At 43.6% G+C, this 20,912-nt stretch overlaps 1 protein-coding gene across 6 annotated transcripts in view; it reads left to right on the top strand.

Moving 5' to 3' along the window:
- Positions 1 to 20,912, top strand: part of Hivep3 (HIVEP zinc finger 3) — a 432,983-nt gene that overhangs the window by 82,855 nt on the left and 329,216 nt on the right. For all 6 annotated transcript variants that reach the window (XM_016005814.3, XM_042271805.2, XM_016005817.3 and 3 more), the window contains one exon: positions 15,026 to 15,142. The gene's annotated coding sequence lies outside the window, so the exon portion shown is untranslated. The remainder of the gene's footprint in view (positions 1 to 15,025; positions 15,143 to 20,912) is intronic.

Genomic DNA, 20,912 nt, shown 5'->3' on the forward strand with positions numbered 1-20,912 from the left:
TTGGCTTGCAGAAGGCCAAGCAGTGCTAGTTATTGCTTTGTGTTCTAATTCAGTCATTAAGGTGGGGTTGCCTATTATGGTTCTCTGTTTCAAAGTTTAGACTAGGGTTTGCATTTGTCTTCACTCAGAATCTACCTAGATCAATGGCTTCTCTTTGCAGTGTTTTTCTTTGTTCTGATGCTGGTCATCAGTGCTTGTTACATCTTTCCCATAAAAATCTTCTATCTTTACCCAGGTTTGTTTAGGGGGGCAAAATATGCTTGAGTATAACTCAGCCTCTCCTATATGAAGATTTAGCAGTGAATATTGGCATTATTATCTTAAAACTCATTTCTATGTGGTTGCTATACCACAGGTGTACAACACAACCTTAGAGTGTCAATGTCGTATTTTGGGTAGCTAGGTTATAGAGAACTCTTAAGAATAAAGAGTTAGTTGTGGTTGAAAAAAATGAGAGAGAGAAAGAGTTCAGAAAGAATAGATAAATTACTAAAATTACTAAATGACAACATAATGCAGTTTTGTAGGAAAGAAGAGAATGTTTTTATGCACAAACACACACATATGTATACATACATATATACATATACATTTGGAAGAGGTGGAGGAAGGACATATTCAGAAAAATAGAGGATAGTAATTCTTCTTTTGAAATCTATCTCATAAATGTTAGTCGTCAAGATTACTCAACAAGCAGTCACTTGTTGCCATCTGAAATCTAGTGTTTTTCTGGTTGGACAATTCTTCTCAGCCAATAAGGCATTTATGGTGCTTTTGTGTTCTTAATCAAGGGTGGACTTTTCCAGCATTGTAAATGATAGGAAAGTACTCAGTGGGCCACAGGAAATCTTGACAGCATTTTGGAATGTGTGGCTCAGAACTTCTAAGTCAGGCCTTTGGAATCTGACTTGGGATTGGATTCTGGCTCTGGTATCGACTAACTCTGTGCCTTGGAAAAACTTCTTGTACTGGCTAGTTTTATGTAAACGTGACACAAATGAGTCATCTGAAAGGAGGGAACCTCAATTGAGAAAATGTCTCCATAAGATCTGGCTCTGAGGTATTTTCTTAATTAGTGATTGATGGGGGAAGGCCCAGCCCATTGTGGGTAATTCCATTCCTGGGCTGGAGTCCTGGATTCTATGATAAAGGCTGAACAAGCCATGAGGAGCAAGCCAGTAAGCAGCACCCCTCTATGGCTTCTGCATCAGCTCCTGCCTTCAGATTTCTGCCCTGTTTGAGTTTCTGTCCTGATTTCCTTCAATAATGGACTAAAATGTAGAAGTATAAGCCAAATAAACTTTTTCCTCCCCAACTTGATTTTGGTCATGGTGTCTAACTGAGACACTTTAAACTTCCTAGAGTCCATTTCTCTCACTGAGTTATGGGGAGGATAAAGTGGAAAGTTTTTAGTTAGCTAAACTACAGTGGCCTAAGTGACCACTAACTATTTTATCACCATTCTTATTAATTATGATACATAGACTAGTTAATGGTTAATGTCAATGCTTATCTTTGGAAAAGGACAATAAATAATAAAATAAATAACTATACTCAGCCTGATATTGGCCTAATCTTGACTCATTCATCACATTTACCACAAAGTACTGACATGAATGAAAAAAATCAGAAATTGATTTCAATGACTAGAACTCCTCTAAAGTTGTCTTATTGTTTGCTACCTACAGTGCTTACTTGTAGTGTCACATTCTCTGCCAGGCAGTTGTAGACTGGTAAGTGCTTTCAGTGAGGCTACTGTCCTGGATTACAGCTGAGTCATGACTGTCCTGGATTACAGCTGAGTCATGATAATCCTGGATTACAGCTGAATCATGATGTCCTGGATTATAGCTGAGTCAGAGCTTACACAGATTCTGGCTTTTACTAGAAAGTCACTATTTATGTTTAACTTAACTGCTATGGATTTTTCTTCATACCGTCCATTTCTCAAGAACAATTCTGAAGCATCTGTTATTCCTAAAGCCCTTTAAGGAACTTTCCAAGAGGAAGATAATTGCACTGACCAACTGCTATATCTTCTCCTGTTTGCTACTGAGAAAGATGCAGAAATACCTATGTAGGTTCTGGTTTGTACCCAAATTATGTAGAGCTGAAAGGAGCATTGCCTTCAAACTCACAACACACACACACACACACACACACACACACACACACACACACACACACACACAGCTTGATGAATAGCACATCCTCAGATTTTCTTGAGCTCACTGATATACTGAGGTTGTGGGCAACTAGCAGGATGTTCAGGAGGAGATAGACATCTGCAGAAGAAATGGGACAGGGACACTATCACCTTGGGATTGAAGTCAACCAGGTGCCTGCAAGAATTCACCTAGAGTAGTTGAGTAGGTGGGATCTGAGTGATGGCATACTGATTATGAATAAAGGGAGACCCACACCTTCTTACAGATATTTTATAGGAACCTGGCTACAAATTCACAGAAGCAGTTGGAGAGACTACAGAAAGTCTCTCCTGTAGTGAATGTCTGGGGCAGGGAAACAAGCTTCTGTAAAAATGACAAGGAAGTTCCATCTGAACACTGTTCCTGTGTTTCCCCCGGAAACACAATCTTGGTGTATGTGATATGTGTGGAAGGGGAACAGCAGTGTTCTTAGGCTATTGGTGAATTACATGTGAGGTAAAGGAATAGGAGGAAAGTCTTTACTCCCAGAGAAGGGGGAGGGGTTCATTTTGAATTCAGAATTAACCCAGAAGAGAAACAGGTTCACTAAGAGGAACACAGCTTAAAGACTCAGTGATACAGTACTTGTCTACAACAAGAGTGGAAGAAGAACACAGAGTATTTCCTTCCCTTTTTTTCCAAAGGACAGTAATGAAAGAACTCAGAAAAAGAAGGAAGGGGCAAGGGAGAAAACAAAGAAGAAAAAAGGACAACTAGTAAGATAATATATTTTAATTCATTCATGACATAATCATATTAAATGTGAATGGCCTAAATACCTCAGTTGAAAGTTTGAGATTGTCAGATTGGATTTAACAAAAAAAGAAATATTTAAAACTATCCTGTCTTTATAAACCCACTTTAAATATAAAAACAGGTAGTTAAAAACTATTGGATATAAAAAATGATTGCTATGCAAAATGAAGTATTTTTATTAATACCAGACAAAACAGACCTTTAAAACAAGAGTTATTATAAGGGATAAAGATACACATTAAATTACTATAAATAAATCTTTTCTCCAAAGAGACATAACAACAAACTTTCAAAATACAGAATGCAAAAGTGCAGAATAAAAAGTGAAATATATAATTTCAGAGTCATAATTAAAAATGTCAGTGCTCCTTTCCGAGTAGATGACTGAACAAATAGGAGTAAAATCACTAAAATTAGAGATGACCTGAGTCACTTCAGTCAACTTGATCTAGTTGTTTATAGAACATTTCATCCAACAACACAACCTTCTGAAGTACACATGCAGCATGCACCCAAAAATGCTGTGTTCTGAGCCATAAGACAGACCTTAACTTCAGAGAATAGACATCATGGACCCATAAGTGAGTTTGGTAGGGTGACAGATTATATTTCTTTAAAAATCTTTCATTTTATGTATATGGGTGTTTTGCCTATATGTGTATCAGTGCATCATGTGTATGCAGTGCCCTTGGAGGCCAGAAGATGGTGTTGAATTCCCTGGAACTGGAGTTACAGATGGTTGTGAGCTGCCATGTGGGTGCTGGGAATCAAACCTAGGTCCTCTGGAAGAGTAGCTGGTGCTCTTAACTACTGAGCCATCTTTCCAGTCATATTTCTCCACAGTCATATTTCTTTATATTAAAAATAAACATTTGGTTTTTGATTTGTTTTTGTTTTTTGAGAAAGTGTTTTTCTGGGTAGCCCAGGCTGTCCTGGAACTAGCTCTGTAGACCAGGCTGGCCTTGAACTCACAGAGATCCACCTGTCTCTGCCTTCCAAGTGCTGGGATTAAAGGTGTGTGCCACCACCATCAGGCTAACATTTGGTTTTTGAAACTTAGATGCCTTTATAATAACACCTCAAAACCAAATACTTAGCTACAATTCTAACTATAACATTCAAGTTATCACTCCAAACTGGGTACAGAAGACACAGGAAGGTCCTGATTATCTCATTGTACCAGAAAGTAAGTAAGGCAGTGCTAACTGCCACCAATGGGGACATGTTGAGTACAGGAACTAATTTGAAGGAACTGTCCATGGCCCAGATGGGAACAATTTGAATTAGAACTAAATAAGTATGTGTTAGGTTGTAACCCAAAGAACAAAGTATGTGTTCATGAATCTGTTGTGATTAAATTAGTGTTGAATGGACTTGTTCCTTTATGGGAGGAAAGGATGATTCAGGAATGAGGGAGAGAGGAAATCACCTTCAGGATGCTGCTGTGGCTGTATTTACTGCAGACAGCTCACCTCACAGATGCCAAAATTACTGGGTGAATAATCTCAAGATATTTGAGATTCCCTGATAATTATCAATCACACAGAGAAAATGAGTCACCTGGCAGATGCTACTAAGGTTGGCCTGACCAGTAATAAGACAAACTGATATGGTGATGGCATATTGATATACTAAGTGTGGGAAACATGGGTCATCACTTCATACTAAGAGCACTGGCAGCTCAGAGTAGCAGAAGTGGGGCCGTTTTTTCTACCGCCTTGCAAAGCTGGGCATTGGCCTAGAATGGCAGGTATACTGACTGAGCACTGAGAACATCAACCCAAGTCACTCCTTCCCTCTCCCCATGGGCTGAGGAAATTGGAGGGTACAGTCTTACATGTCATCCTTCATCCCTAGTGTGTCTTTCCCTATGTCATTTACTTTGTCTTTCAACAAAAGCTACAAGAGGTTTATCCCTCCATGTTTGTTTTAAAGCTTATCAGGGGCACGCCCTTGACATGTCTGCAGGTCAGAGGGCAAGCTTGGCTGTTAGGAATCTCTTCTACACTTCCAGTTTAACTATTCTGGTGGGATAGTTAGATGAACAGGGTTTGGAGAGTGGTTAGACTGCTAGCAGGTGTTTTCTTGTTTTCTGTTTCTCTGCAATTTGATCTAAGCTGACTCAAAATACTTTTATTTTGAAAAGGAGCCATCCTATTTTATTTTTTATGGGACACAGCACTTTTTTTTTTTTTTTTTTTTTGGTTTTTCGAGACAGGGTTTCTCTGTGTAGCTTTGCGCCTTTCCTGGAGCTCACTTGGTAGCCCAGGCTGGCCTCGAACTCACAGAGATCCGCCTGGCTCTGCCTCCCGAGTGCTGGGATTAAAGGCGTGCGCCACCACCGCCCGGCTAAGGGACACAGCACTTTTATACTATTCCTGCCCCAGATTCCTAAGCACAATTTAATCGTGAGAAAATACCAGAAAAGTCCAACTGAGGGACAATCCACAATACCCAGGCAAGGCTGTTCCCAAGGGTCAGAAGTGTGAGAGTAAAGGGAAGACTGAGTGTCAAGGCAGATCAGAGGACATGGAGGAGAGGCAACATCTCAGAGCAACATCACATCCCCCACTGAAGCCTGGGATAGAAAAGGACATTAGCTGTAATGCATTTTTGTTTTGTACACATATTTGTAAAATATTTCCACATATGGAAACATTAGAGAAAAATCTCTCATTCAGTCAGTGGTGGTGTGCCAACATTATTTTCTTGATTTTGATTATTGTTGCTGTGGTTACATAAGATGCTAACAATAAGGAAATCTGGGGAAAGGGTATATAGGATTCTCTGTCTAAATCTTGTGTGAGTTTAAAATGATTTTGATATGAAAGCTGAAAGAGAGGGGGTAAACTTTTGATGAAATAGGCCCCGGAGAAAGAGGCAAAGGCCGCTGTGTCTTTTGGGAGGCTGTGGAGAGCTTCAAAGTGTCAATGGGATCTGCTGAGGAATGTCTTTGCAGGTTCCCTGGCACTCCTGTGCCTCTGTGCTCTTAGGACTGCAGTTTGAGAATTACTGTGATCAAGTCATCAACCCTAATCCATCTGGAGACATCTGATTTCTCCATTTCTCTCTTAAAAATTGCTTTAAGAATCAAGTATGAGCTGGGCGGTGGTGGCATATGCTTTTAATCCCAGCACTTGGGAGGCAGAGACAGACAGATCTCTGTGAATTTGAGGCCATCTGGGTCTACAAAGTGAGATCCAGGACAGCCAGGACTGTCGCACAGAGAAACCCTGTCTTGAAAAACAACAAAACAATGTGTTTATATAAGCAAATTTTTTTTTTATTTATTTATTTATTTTTTTTTTTTTTTTTGGTTTTTCGAGACAGGGTTTCTCTGTGTAGCTTTGCGCCTTTCCCAGAACTCACTTGGTAGCCCAGGCTGGCCTCGAACTCACAGAGATCCGCCTGGCTCTGCCTCCCGAGTGCTGGGATTAAAGGCGTGCGCCACCAACGCCCGGCTTATATAAGCAAATTTTTAAAAGCTTACTTTATCTTCCCAATTGAGAGATGACCGCCGCCCTCTTTGTTGTATTGGCTGATCATTGGAAACAGCTATGCAGGCTAGTCTTCCATCAACCAATTCCATCCTTCTTAGCTGACAGAACTTTCTGTATATACAGGCTTTGCTTATATGGAGATGCTTCATGTGTTCCTGTCATTTGCTTGGCCCCTAAAAGCATGCTAGGTTTTGACCCCCCATGAGAAGTTACATGAAATTTGCAGTGTTTATTCATGACCTTTTCTTGTTACAGCTTTGTTGATGTTGTTTCAGTATGGCTGAAATTTCACACTTTGCTCCTGCAATGCTGTAGAGTCCTCTGTAGCCATAACCTAGCATTTGCCTTTACATCTGTCCCAGAGAGTGACTGGGGAGCATGACTGCTGTGTGTGAGATGCCCAAAGTGGGGTCTACTAGATGGGGGAAGCTTCCTTATATTGAACTCAGGATTAGCATGGCAAAGGATAATCTTATTTGAAAGAAAAAGCAAGGTTAGACCCTATAAGTTACTTGCTGAGCAAAATTTCTACCTCTGATTTGGTGTACTAGAAAGACCCAGACTTTGTGCCTTTAGTTCCTTTTCTTGTTCTGTGTCCAGCTGTGCTTATTCAGGCTATGCTTGTGGTATGGTGAATCCATGATGTGAGTCACATCTGTCTGGTTGATATTGGACTTAGTGATGTTTTATAAGGGGCTGTGGATTTCTGAAGCTGAAGCCTGTGCTGGCTCTTCACTGGGATCGTCAGAATTGTTCATGGAATTTGAATGAGATCCCAGGATCCTCCTGTAGAAACTTGAAAGTATCTGCTTCCCCCTAACACTCCACAGGGTTTTCAGTGTGCAATCTGTATTAGCCAAGGTTCTCTGGAGGAACAGAACCTATGGATGAATATGTGATACCAAAGAAGACACCCTAGACTGGTACATGATAAGGGCTAGAGGCAATGTCAGCCTCCCTGCTGGTGGGACTGAGAACTGCGGGAGGCTCAGGCCGTAAGGCTGGATGCCTCAGCAGTCCTAATTTGGCACTGAAGGCCTGGATGTGGTTTTTCAGTCCACACTGGAGGATGGGTTCCAATGAGCCTTTTAATTGCAGCAAGCTGGAGGGAAGGAGACAGGTGAATCCTTTGGGCTTGCTGGACTTAGCCTACTCAGTGAGTTTGAGACCATAAAACAGGTGGACAGTGCCTGATGAATGACACCCAAGGTTGTCCTTTGGCCTCCACACACACCTGCACACACCTGCACACACCTGCACACACCTGCACACACACACACACACACACACACTTGTACAAATGCACACCTGCATGCACTCATATGTACATGTCCCCTCCAAAAAAACCTAAAAATATGCAACTTAAAGCAATTGAATGAACAAAATATTTAATAAACGAGCTAGCAATGGGGTGGCTCCCAGTGTGGAAACTGGGTCATATCAAGTTCTCTCTTCCTCCTCCTTCATTTGGCTCTTGGTTTGATCTGTTACTTCCTACTTCCACCTACTAGCACAGCAGTCCTCTCCACTGCATTGTACTTAATATTGATCAACCCTTCTGCTGAGCTCTGTGTCTAGTCTGAGTTCTGCACCTGAACTGCCCTTTGAAGAATGCTATCAAAGGATAGAAGCCACTTTGGGCAACAGAATTAGGTCCCAGATGCCAGGGCAAAATGATGGGGTTATTCTTATAGTATAAAATGTAAGAAGGCTAAATAATGTAAGGTCATGTTGTGAGGACCTGGAAAGTAAATATGTGAGTAGAGACCAGAAAAATGTGTGGCAGTAGCAGCAATTACAAATAAACAAACAGATCTATTGATCAATAGGTAGGTAGAAGAGTGATATAATTGTATTGCTTGAGTCCCCAGATGCAGTTGATGTCACAAAGATTTGAAAGAACTTTAATGAACTAAAAATTACTTTCCTTCTTGGAGATTGAGAATAACCAGGACAGGGTAAAATGCCAGCACCACAGACCCAGGACCTTGTCTTGTTTGGTCAGCCTGATCCACATGGCTTCCAGGCCTGCACTCCAGCCAATAGGAAAGAGAATGGGAGGAGAGAGGGTGATCTTTCCCTTCAAGAGCAGACCAGGAAATCACACAGTTTATACAAGCTTGCAACTCAAAGCTAAAACCTGTCTTTGGGCCACACCTACAGGGATGTTGGGAAATGTAGTTCTGGTTGAGTAGCTGTATTAGTAAGATAGGAAGGGGAGAATGGCTACTGATGGAACTTTAACATGCTTGAACTAAAGTCAACATGCACATCAGTGTAATCTTTCTATCAGAAAGACTTGAGCAACAGTATATTGTACTGAGAGAAGTACAGAATCCTCTAAAACAGGAGATAGCAAGTTCTTTCAGAAAAGGACAAAATAGCAAACATTTTAGATTTTACAGGCCACATAGGGTATTTGTTACAAATTCTTTCCTGTGTTTGTGTTTTCACAACCCTTCAAGAATGTCAAATCCATTCTTAGTGTGTGGATTGTACAAATTAGGCTGCTCCAAGGGCTGTAGTTTGTGTATCTCTGTTTAGTATAAGCATGGCGGTCATCTGTGGTTACATCTAAAATGTAGGAGACTATTCCAGGGAGCTGATGAGTGTAGGGAGAATTCCAGGTGAGTTCCAAAAGAGGCATTTTAGCGTGGACCAGCTCAGATTCCTGAGGACTTATCAACCTTCTCAAATAGTTGAAGGATATTTGGGGTATTAGGAGTGACTCCTATTTTGTTCATATCAAAAGAGAAGAAGGAGAATTGATAATAGAAAGTTCTAGAAGGCAGACCACAGTGCTGTATATGTAAGGGCTTTCTAGTTGTTGCTTATCACTTGTGAACCCTATAATCACACATGTTATGTAGCTGCTTCATTTTATTCCTCACAGCCCCAATAGGTAGATGTACCATTATGTCTCATATGACTTAGTTTTATATTTATATTTATGACCAAAATTCCTGGCAGATACAACTTAATAGATGAAAGATTTCTTCTTGCTTATGGTTTGGAGGAACACAGTCTTTCACAGCAGAGAAGGCACGGTGGGATTTGTGGTAGCAGGGCTACCTGTGGCAGAGACCCCTCCCATCATGGCAGACCAGGAAGCAGAATGTGGGCAGAACTAGGGACCAGGCTTTCAGAGGTTCCCTATCTAGTGACCTACTTCAGCCAGCTAGGCCCTGCCTCCTAAAGGCTCTCTAATACCTCCTAAAGGCTTCTCTAATACCCTTTCCTCCGTGGCACTTCAAACTGGGGACGAGTGTTCAAAGCATGAGTCTGGAGGGCACATTTCCCATTCAAGCCACAACACCTCTACTTGACAGATGAGAAAGCCATAGCTCATGGTCACAGAGCTCACCTAGGTATGCTCTTAGAAGCCTTAGCAACAGCCTCTCAAACTGCCCCCTTGTGTTCAAGTTAAATGACGGATATGTAAATCCTGGAGCAGTGCCAGGTACAGAGTAACGCTCCTGGTGGGAACACTTATTGGAATCCATGGGTATCTTGGCATTTCTCTCTGTGGTGATTTTCTTAATCTCATGTGACTGAGAAAGAAGTACCATCAATTTGATGCCTTTGAATGACACATTCATCTGCTCATAGTTTGGAGGTCCGAAGTCTTCAGTCCATTTCTTGGTGGTGATCAAGGTGTTGACATGGGCAGGGACAAAATTCCTCTAGAAGCTTCAGGGGGAAATCCATTCCTTGCTTCTTCCTACTTCTGATGGCTCTGACTTGTCCTGGCTTCTGGCTGCATCCCTCTGATCTTGACCTCCTTAATCCCATGACTCTCTTCAGCCCTCTTCCTGTCTCTTACAAAAGATCCTGTGATTCCATGCAGAGCTCCCCCAACCCAGTTTGTTTAGAATAACCTCCCTATATCCAGGTCATTAATTTATTCACATCGTTTGCATGTAAGGTAACATTCATTTTCCAGGCATTAGGTAGTACATATCTGTGGGGGCATTGTTTAGCCTATCCCAATGGTATTTTGCATAGACTGGATGACCTCATCTTTCTCTTTACACTATTAGAAAATAACTTTATGGCATTGAATGGCTTAATGACAAACTATACTATCTATTCTCTGAGGTCTCTTTTTCTGAAAACAACAGACTTTAAATAAGGCATGGGTTAGAGGAAGTAATTATTGTCAACTAGCCATAGTCAAATACTATTATTATGTTACTGAATAATGATTTCTTTGTTCCACGGATTTAAAATTCAGCCTTCATTTCTTACCTTCACATGACACACTATAGTCAGATTGTTTCTCGACTACTTTCAATTCCACCAGGCTGTTTTGCAGGCTCTGCAGTGTGAGGCTCTTTTGGTTACTGTAACACTGAAGTGTTATGTATTTCTAACTGGCAAACATGTTTCTTCTTATCCCTTCTCTATTTTTCTGGCAATGGCCCTTCTACTGTTTTCTTTCTCATTGGGTGTTTCAACTGTGTGGGGTGCAGTTATGCACACTGTAATCAGCACTCAGAATGCTGAGGAGGGAGGAACTGAAGCTCCAGGCTAGCCTGGGCTACAGAGCTAGATACCATCTCTAAACAAACATCCATCCAACAACACCACCAAAAAACCCCCAGTCCTTATTATCACTTTAACATGGTATTTGGAAGAAGAGGCATTCTGGGATTGTCTACTTGACAAAATGGTCCTTTCAGTCTTGTTTATTACTATTACTACTACTATTATTGTTTTGATTTGGCTTATGCATTTCTGTGGAGACTTTCTCGCTTTTTTAAATATAGAAATTTAATTCCAGACACCTGTATTTTAAAAACAAATAGATGGTGGTTAGTAGGTAGGAAGGTAGAATAGACACTGTAAGAGAATAGTAATAATAACCAATAAGAAAAGAGAACAGATTATAACCAAATACTCTATCAAAACTATGTGAATTGGAATCTCTCTCTCTCTCTCTCTCTCTCTCTCTCTCTCTCTCTCTCTCTCTCTCTTTATGGGTAAATTAAATTGGTAGGTGATGCTGCAGTTTAGGGGAATACTGCATATTTAATCATTTGACTCTCATCTTTCAAAATGTTTAATAATTAAATGTTATAACCATGCTATCAATTCTGTTCTCAATCTTATATTTTACCTGGCTTCACTCCACATCACATTTTCTTACATAACACCCTCTTCTTGTGTGAGTTCATTTTCCTGGCCTATTTTCCCCTTGCTTAGCAGAGAATCTTAAGTTATGTCCAGAAACTTTTCTTAATAAGGGGTGTGCCAGTGATGTCATGTCTCTATTTTGTTATCACATAGAGGGACACACTGGTCTGACAGCTAATGAGGTTGCACTACATTCCCTTGAGTGGCCTATAAGCACAGATGTGTCTCTGAGCCCCGTTTTAGACAGGGGAATAGGAAGTCATTCTGATTTTAGTCCCTTCTAAGCAGCGGGTCCTCCTCCCCTATGAGTATGCCTGTAGTTGTGTCTCTTGGTTCTTGGGGTTCTGCGTCAGTGAATGTGTGTGCTTGCTCAATGACTCTGCTTCCAGCATGCCTTGTAATCTGTACCCCAGTCTTCAGCTCAAAGGAATGGCCCTTTGCTTCCGTGTTTCTGCTTCTCCTTGGTGCTGCTGTTCCTTCAGGACCTCTGTTGGATATTCCCAGCCCTTTGTCTCATACTCTTTGCTTTATGTGGTTACTGAAGTCTCTTCCCCTTCCTGTGAGTGTGTGCATTCTTGTGTGTGTGTGTGTGTGTGTGTGTGTGTGTGTACTGCTTTTAGTGGCACCCCCAAGGGAGCTGCTGCCCTGCTCCCTCTCACCTCTAGTTCCTACTTACATTAGAAACAAGCCTCCCGCTTTCCATAGAAGCTGTGAAAATTTTCCATGTCCAGCCATTTTGTCTTTAGTGAATTGGCCCTGACCCCTATGACCTGGATTTGCCTGTGTCTCTTCATACCCATTATCCTCCTCTGGTCTCCATCTTTTGAGCCTGAGCTTTCTAGGACCCTTTTCTGGGATCCTGTGCACTGACTTCTTCAAGGTCGGTGCAGGATCTGCGACAACCTTCCTGCTCCTTTCCTTGTGAGTCTGAGTCTTCCTTGTACTCTTTACAACACTTACATCTTGATGACACAATCCTTTGGTTCCCAGTAGGACCACTGACATTTGGGTGGCTCTTTGGGGGAAGAGTGAAGAGCAGACCATGTAGGAGCTCCTTTATCATTCACCAAAACAGTAACCCATGTGTGGAATTAGGGGAAGGATCTGGTGCTTCCGCCCTGGAGTGACTGGACCACATGACCTAGTCACCTTCTGCCTACAAAGGTCCTTCTTGCAGCCTAACAACCAGAGTTTGAGAAACAACTTCTATCCAAAAAGCCAGAGAGACAGGGCTTAGCATTGTCAGAGATCAGAATGAAGTACAAGTGAGGTGCTGAGTTGCAATAAATCTGCGGGGGACAAGGCTCCTGTGGGTCACTACAAGACAGGGTTGTGGGCTTCAGTGCACTAAGGCGAAGTTAATAGTCCCCCCCCCGGGGGGGGGGCAGTTGAGAGCTGTGCCCTTAAAAGAGAGAGGGAGTAGGCCCAGACCTTCTGGATTCCTGACAACTTAGCCATATTATGACTTTTCCTCGGTACTGTGGTGTTACAGGGAAATGAGAGGCAGAAAATAAAAATCTTGTTTTCTCCAGACTTCCTGGTTTTGCTTTTTAATGTGAAGAAAGGATGCTTTTGTCAGGAACACTTCTCTAGGTCTTTCAACAGAGATAGAGACATCTTTCTTCTCAACCTGTGTCTCCTCTTCCTCCAGTACCACAGTGGCAGACACACCTGCCTCCTCCCGGAAGTCCCCTCCCCCAGGCTTGAGTAGAAGAGAGGCTGTGAGAAGAGTGACAGACTCCCTGTGGTAGGTCTGTGCCTTGTCACCAAGCCTCCTAAGCTCAGGTCCGGGGTGACCACGGGAGAGCCAGCTCCATGCTGTGTGGCTGGTGATATTTCCGGCTGCCAGTGCCCAACCAATCAGTGACAGACTCAGCCAGCTAGGGCGGTGACACACGAAATATGGTAATTTTCTGTAAAGAGAAGAGAGGTGGGGGAGTGGTTTTGGCTGGGAGGGTGAGGCAGACAGGGCCAGGTAAGAGAGAACCAGGCATTGGTTTCAGAGGTCTGTCGGGCAGGACCAGGAGAGGGAATGAGAGCTGGGGCTAGAGCGGGAGGGCTCTGTCCTGGAGTGGCCCTAGGGACACTGTGATGGAGGGGACCCTGCTGATGGCGCAAGGAACAAGGGGAGAACCAGCAGTGCCAGGATGAAGCTCTGGGGCTCTTGGGTGAAAGACATTTGTCTTTCTTTCCAACAGGAGTCAAGTTCCTTTTTGTATTTTCTCAGTGGTACCTCTTTAAAAGGTAGAAAAAAACTCGAATAGACGCCACCTGCATGGCTGAAGTAGTTACCAAGGACGTTTCAGGCTAGAGGTGGTTTATCCCTCCGCCCTGTTGTTTAACCTTCATGATCAACTTTGTTCGAAACTCCAAAAAAGTTCAAAACAGAACAGCAATGAAACCTTGCTAAACTTTTTTTGAGGAGCCAAATGAGAATGGTCAGACACTAAAGGCTAGGTGGTGGTTTCGATCTCTGGTTGAAGCAGAGGGAAACTAGAACAGGATCTGTGCCTGAGTCTCAAGGTGGCTCAAAAATGGGGCTAGAACCATCCTTGGGGGTGGGGACACCTTCCAGTTCCCTGAGACCACAGGGCAAGACAGGGCAGCATGCCCTGTGGTTAGGCCCTGGGGGGAGCACAGGGGGGTATCACTGCCTTCAGTCACATGACAAGATTTCCGGCCCTTTATCAGCAATAAGGGACCCCAGAGGGGTGACCTGTGTGTTGACAAGTCTGCTGAGGGTCTGACCCCTTGAGCACGAATGTTTAGAAATGTTCATGTGCAATGCTACTCATCATTGGGAAGCTCATCGTCCTGTATTTGCATGTTTCTCCCACCATGTAAATGTATTATCCACGTGTGTAGATTTATGAAAGGGTGTCAATCAATGAACATTGTCACTGCTGCAATTCTGCCCCGTGTGGCTATAGGCCCGGCACTGGCTTCTTCCAGTACTCCCAGCCTTGCTATTCAAGTGATAATTGGTGTACTGTATCTTTAAAAGGTTAAAACCCCTTTAAAAAAAAAAAAAAGGTCTGGACTCCTAGTGGAAAAGACAAGCAGGGCATGGGTTGGCTCTGGATTCAGAAAGCAGCTGCTGATTAGATTCTGTGTCTGCGGGCTGAATTTATTCCGTGTTTCCAGCAGGAATTCAAGAGGGATGCTTCTGTTTGGGTTTCTGATCGTGATTTATATTTATTCAGAGGAATAACAGAGGGTGGATCTGTTCCCGGTGCGAGCATGCTCACCACCAGCCGACTCTCCCATTATCCCCCTGCCTAGTTTGGTGCTCCAGTGTACACGAGTATTTCGTGTGCATATGTATGTATACAAACACGCATGCACGCCTGGACGGACAGACATATGCACAGGTTATTTCTTAAGGACAATTCCTTCAATAAGGTCTCTACCCCTTACTTGAAACAGGTGTTTATGAAAAAAAAATGCACAATATCCCGACTGACCGGAATAATTGATGAAGAAGGGTGCTGGATCCGTGGGTCAGAGAACACACAGGACCAGCTTGCCACCCCAAGGCCAAAGGTAGGGGACTCTGGGTTTTTATTCCGCGGATGGATTCCTTGCGCCTTATTTTTCCTTGATTGTGTTTTCGCCCGTGGCTGCCACCGGGAAGTGCCACCGCGCTGCGATTCCATTTTGTCGCTGCCTCTCTCACTCCAGGTGTCGGGCGGGCTGCGGTGGCGGCGAGGCTGCCAGGGTGGCCACCGTGCGCGCGCGGTGGGCTGCGTGCTTGGCCTGGCTGGGGGAGCGCAAACCTTAAGTGACCCCCGTGCGTCAATCACTCGCACGGCACCTCGGCTGGGCTGTAACCCTGTGCACGCCGCGCGCCCCTGCGATCGCTCACTGGGCAGCATTGCGCTGCAAACCGTACTCCTGGGCCAGGCAGCTGCTCCAGGATGGGTCAGGCCCCAGAGAGATGTCTGTTGGTGCTTGGTTGAAGGGTGATATTGGTCTGATATTGGGTACCAGGACCGAAGGAAAAAATTTCCTTTCCTGCTTTCCAGTCTTACCACCTTTTGAAAACGATTCCACAGGGGGAAAAAATATCATACCTTGCCAGTCCTCTCCCCAAAGCACACCACACCACACCAAACCCAAACACCTACTGAGGCGGGAGGTGGGGGTGGGGGGTGTGAGGTCGGGGAGGGAGGTGTCTTGCCCTGCCTTTTATAAAGCAGATGCCCCTTCCTAGACGTGCCCCACATTTCAGCATACTTTAAAATGGAAACAACTGCTGGTAACAAATAGCCCCTGAGGAAGTGATGGACAACTAGACTGGTGGCTGGGACAGAAGTGGTGGTGTAGAGGAACTTGGAGATCTGTATGAACTGTCTTGAAGCTGGATCGTTTGGTTTATAGTGCTTGGCAGCGTCAGGACCATTTCTGTGGCTTGGCCTGCCCTTGAACTTTGGGGACAATGATTGCACAAGAGCCTGCTGGCCTGGGAGAGTGGTGCTGTGGTCCTCTTTTTGCTTTGCATCTTGAAATTTCTGGCAGCCCTTGGTTTTGCAAGGCAGTGGCCAGGTGACCCCGAGGTATCAGGGATGCTTGGATTTCTTAACCCAGGGTTGCCTTCTGTTGCTGGGGGTGGGGGTGGGGGATACAGAAAAGAAGCATTTGTTGAACTAACCTCTATACAAGTGTTCTTCAACCCATGTTTATGTGGTTATGTAATCCCAACTGATGTTCAGACCCTGTGCCCAATACTAGCGTCAGCCCTCCTGCACTAAAGAAGTCGGGTGTTTCTGTTGTTTATAATGTTTTTATGTAATTATGTGTGTGATGAGGACAAGAAGCACGTGGGGACCAGGAAGAATCATTTGAACAACTTGAGGGTAAAGACCACAGGCAAAGAGCAGGTCTCAGCATTGGGTTGGTGTTTATCTGAGGCCTTCCCACCGGTTTCTGCCCAGGTGCTCCTTGTCTGAACTTTCTGTTGTAATCTCACCCTTCTCTGTCCCTAGAGAAGGATATAGCCACATCTGAAGGGTCCCCAGATTCCTAACTCCAAAGGATGAAAGGGACACTGAGTCTAGGGTGGCCACTCACGTGCCAGCTGTTTCCTCTTGCCTCCTGTTGCCTGTGTCAGTTTTGCTCTGGGCTGGGCTGTCCTGTGCGGTGGAAAGAGACCCATGCTGGTGGAGTTGTTTGACACCTGCTGCTTGAAGTGGAGACCTGCAGGAGCTGGACGCTCTTTCCACCGTTGCATTGCAATGTTTGGAGTTTTGCAAGGTAGGAGGATAGCTGTCCTGTAGGGAGTTCTGCAGGCAGGAAGGGGGGTGTATGCTGCCTGAGCTTTTCCCTTCCACCCATCTCTGTAAAGTACCCACGGTGCTCTTAATGCAGACCCTCTAGTCGTACTCCTTATCCACTCCACCTGGGGCTGGTGGACAGATTTGTTAAATTAGTGGCTAAGGCTGGTCTCTTAAGGTTACAGTTATTTTCTGGTCCTCAATACCCTGGTACAGCAGTTGGTGGGAGGGGGCTGTTGCTTTAAGGGCTAACTAGTATGTGCTCTGTGGATCAAGATGTGCTCAACTGGCACCATTGTTAGGATATCTCCGCCCATTGTGTTACAGCCGTGGCCACCCTCCTCAAAGTGGGGAAGTGTATGCTGCTCTTGAACTCCTGCCAAGTGAGCTAGGGAGGCATTTAGTGTGTGAAAGGTGCGGACAAGAGGAGATACATTTAGTCTGAAGTCCTGGCAGATTTCAGGATCCGACTTGATGGAAGATAACGTTAAGAAAGCTGTGTGACAACTAGATAGCTTTCAACTTGTCTCTCTTCCTGCTCAGCAAGTTCCCTGGTGTCTTTCAGGTTTTTTTCCCCTGCCCATCAAGGAGGCCCTGACAGGTTGGTTTTCAGTCTATTACTCCAGGAGGAGTCAGAGCACATTTTACCACTCCATAACTGTACCAGGGCAGGTAGGGCAGGAAACCTAGCTACCTAAGCAAGTAGTTTTGTTCTTCAAAACTGTAAAGCCAGTGGAAGCATCATAACTGTGAAAAGAAGATGAGGTAGTTTAAAAAGTAACATGTGCTCTGCAGCTGGAGGGCACTAGGCTGCTGTTGCACAATCTGGACTGTGCAGCCAAGAATGGTAAAGCAGAGAGATGTCACAAGTCTGCAAGTGTGCATTCATCCTGCCTTTTATTAGTGGGAACTTCAGACCCTCTTTCAAGGACTCAGCATTTATTTAAAATTCTAAGAGCCTTGCTAAATGCACTTAGCAAATTTGAAGAAACCAATAAGGTTTTGTGAAAGGGTTAGGAAAGTTGTCTTTAATCAAATATCAGTAAGAACTAATAATAATGCTAGAAACAAGAGACACTAAAAATATGTTTAAAGGCTATAATTCAAAACATGGACTTCTAAGAGTAGTGAAAGTATGCAAGCAATTCAATGAAATGTTAAATATTTTGTTGCATCTTTTGACCTGTATATATAAAAATCCATTTAATGGATGTTCTTGTGCCCTGTTTAAGAAGGCACATGGATCAGGAGCCCAAACCAGCTGCAATTGGATTTTTGTTTGTTTGTTTAGCATGGTGTTTAGAGAGAAAAGTGCAGCTATTTAAGAAATTACCCTCCCTCCCAGTGCCTCCTGAAGTTTCTGGATAGCCAAGGGCTTGCTGATCGTAGTACAGCTATAAATCCCTGCTGGGAACTTGGTGATCTTTGGCTGGCATTTAACGGGGCTGTACCATACTTTATTAGAGAAGTTTTGTTTTAACATTTGATAGTACAGAGAATCCTGAGAAAATGATATTGGAACTTTCATGCATCTTCTTGTGGCCAGAGACACACTCCAGACTTCTAGCCCAGTGACATTATGCTACAGTTGAAAGAGGACTGATTCTAGAGTCAGGATAGAGGAGGTGGTTTCTGGTGCATAGTTTCTTATGCCTTTTTAGGGAATGCAGGTTGACCACTGCCAGTGTGCTGATCCATTGGAAGATCAGTTCAAGATGTTATGACCACACCCCAGGGTTAGTGGTGCGATTACTCAGTTCAGACATTATGCTCAGAACTGGAAGGATGTCTGACTTACGTGAGCAACACAGAGTTTGGCCCAACCCTCTGCCCATTTGCTCAGTTATAATTTTTCTTCAAAACAAAGGCAACAGGAAAAACACAAGTAGAAGAAAAGGAAGGCCCATGCTTTTTGAAAGTTTGTTTGTTTGTTTGTTGTTTGTTTTTACAATTTGGTCCCTCTGTGGAAAATGTGAAGACATACCTGAAGTCAAGGGAACAGTGTTGCTTGAGGTCTGAATGCATACATTTATTGTTTAGATCACTTATCTGAAAGAAAAATGTCCATTTCAGGTTGTTTGACTATCATCAGAAATGTTCAGAGTTATTTCAGGTTTTAGTGTCTTTAAGGGAAGGGGTGTTCTTGTAATGAGTTGGAGAGAAGCAGTTCCGTGAAATCTCGAGGGGAGTGGGAAGGCAGAGCAGAGGAGCTGGTGATGTGAAGTGACCGAAGCTCCCTAGCCAGAGGGCAGTCTTTTTGGGTCAGTGTAGAAAACACTTGCTTGGGGTGCAGGATGGTAAGTATGGGCTCTGCAAAATGTAGTAGAACCTAACACATGAGTGAGGGGGCTCCTCTCCTCAGTAAGTGTTGCCGAAAGCCAGGTGACATTGAGACTCTTGTGGACAGAGAGGTAATGCTGAGCTTTACTCCTAGACAGTTAAGTCCATCAAATTTAAAGAGTGAAGCAGGGAGAAGTATAGGGACCTTGAGATCTCTCTGAGCATCTATGACCCTTGTAATGGGAGTTCAGGGTCAACCTGGAAATGAAATCCATGGTTGCATAACTGGATCCAAAGAAAAGCCAGTGAAAGTATAATGGAAACAATAAATGAAAGCAGCATATAATATAAATTCATGAATGAGGGGCTCTGGAGACAGCTCAGTTGGTAAAGTGTTTGCCTTGCAAGCATGAGGATCTGAGTTCAATCCCCAGATGAGGTTAAAAAACAAAGCCAGGCAGGCATGGTGGTAAAGGACTTATAATCTCAATGCTGGGGAGGCAGAGACAAGGGATCCCTTGTGATCACTGGCCAGCCAGCCTAGGCTACACAGTGAGTTCCAGGCCAGGTACCTAAGAACGGCAATGGCACCTGAGGTTGACCTCTGGCCTCTAGATGCATTCTGCATACATATACATGCACACATACACATGAACTTGCACACATATACACATACACATGAACTTGAACACATATACACACACATGCACACATACACATATTAAAAATAATGTGACATACCTGGAGTGAATTTCAGTCTCTTCAGACATTGGCTGGATTTCCAGGCCCAACATGAAATGGTGAAGCTAATGAATCCCAATAAAAACAAATGCCTTTGACAGAGGAGGACTTTGAAAACTTCCTTAATATTAAATGTAGTAGATCCTTGATAACTACATCTCAGACTCCTGGCCAAGCCAGGAATTATACATTTGGAAATGCATAAAAGATTGCATAATCTCACTTCCTTCTGGATGTGGCTTCAGCTCAGAGGCCAGAGGTGATGCAGGAGCTGCCAGCTGTTTGCTTTTGCAGTTTGCAGTTCCCATGTCAGGCCTTCTGTGTCTCTTTTGGCATCTTAGGACGGCAATACCGGACCTTGGAGAAGGCCCAGACAAGTGATCCCTCTTAGCTGTGGCTTTGTTACACAAAGTCCACATTCTGGCTTCAGAAAAAAAGACAAATTGCCATGGACAAGGCTGTTAGGAGTTGATCACTAAGAGCTCAAAGAATGAATGCTGACTATGGTGAGCATGCGTGCCTCCTCCAAAACTTCCCCAACTCTGTGGCCCTCAGCATAGACTTAACACGGTGTTAGAAACTTCCCTGACTCAGCACATCTTGATGAGGGTACAGGACCTCTCACGACTAAAGCATGTGCTCAAGAACCCAACTGAAGTACTACCATGGAAAGTCAGGCAGTCACTGCTCCCTGCCTTTATTTGAAAAGACTTCTAAAGTTGAAAAGATTCCAGGGGACTTCTTAAGAAAGCATAATTACGATTTCAGAAAATGGGGAGCTAGAGCCTAACATGCTCTGGGTTATATTCTGCTCAGTGGCACCCTTGCAAGAGTGTTTCTGGAATGATGAGGAAGAGCCAGAGACTTACCCGTTACCACGTGGGGAATCATCTTTCCCAGCAAGTGAGATGATCATCTTTCCCATCTATTCAATTTTTCTTTATAGCTTTCTCTTAAATTAATTGTAAAAAAAACTGAGACAACAAACCATAAGATACTTAAGTGATACATTTGTAAAT

The sequence above is a fragment of the Peromyscus maniculatus genome, chromosome 2 (genome assembly GCF_049852395.1).
Source record: "Peromyscus maniculatus bairdii isolate BWxNUB_F1_BW_parent chromosome 2, HU_Pman_BW_mat_3.1, whole genome shotgun sequence".
NCBI classification, from domain to species: Eukaryota; Metazoa; Chordata; class Mammalia; order Rodentia; family Cricetidae; genus Peromyscus; species Peromyscus maniculatus.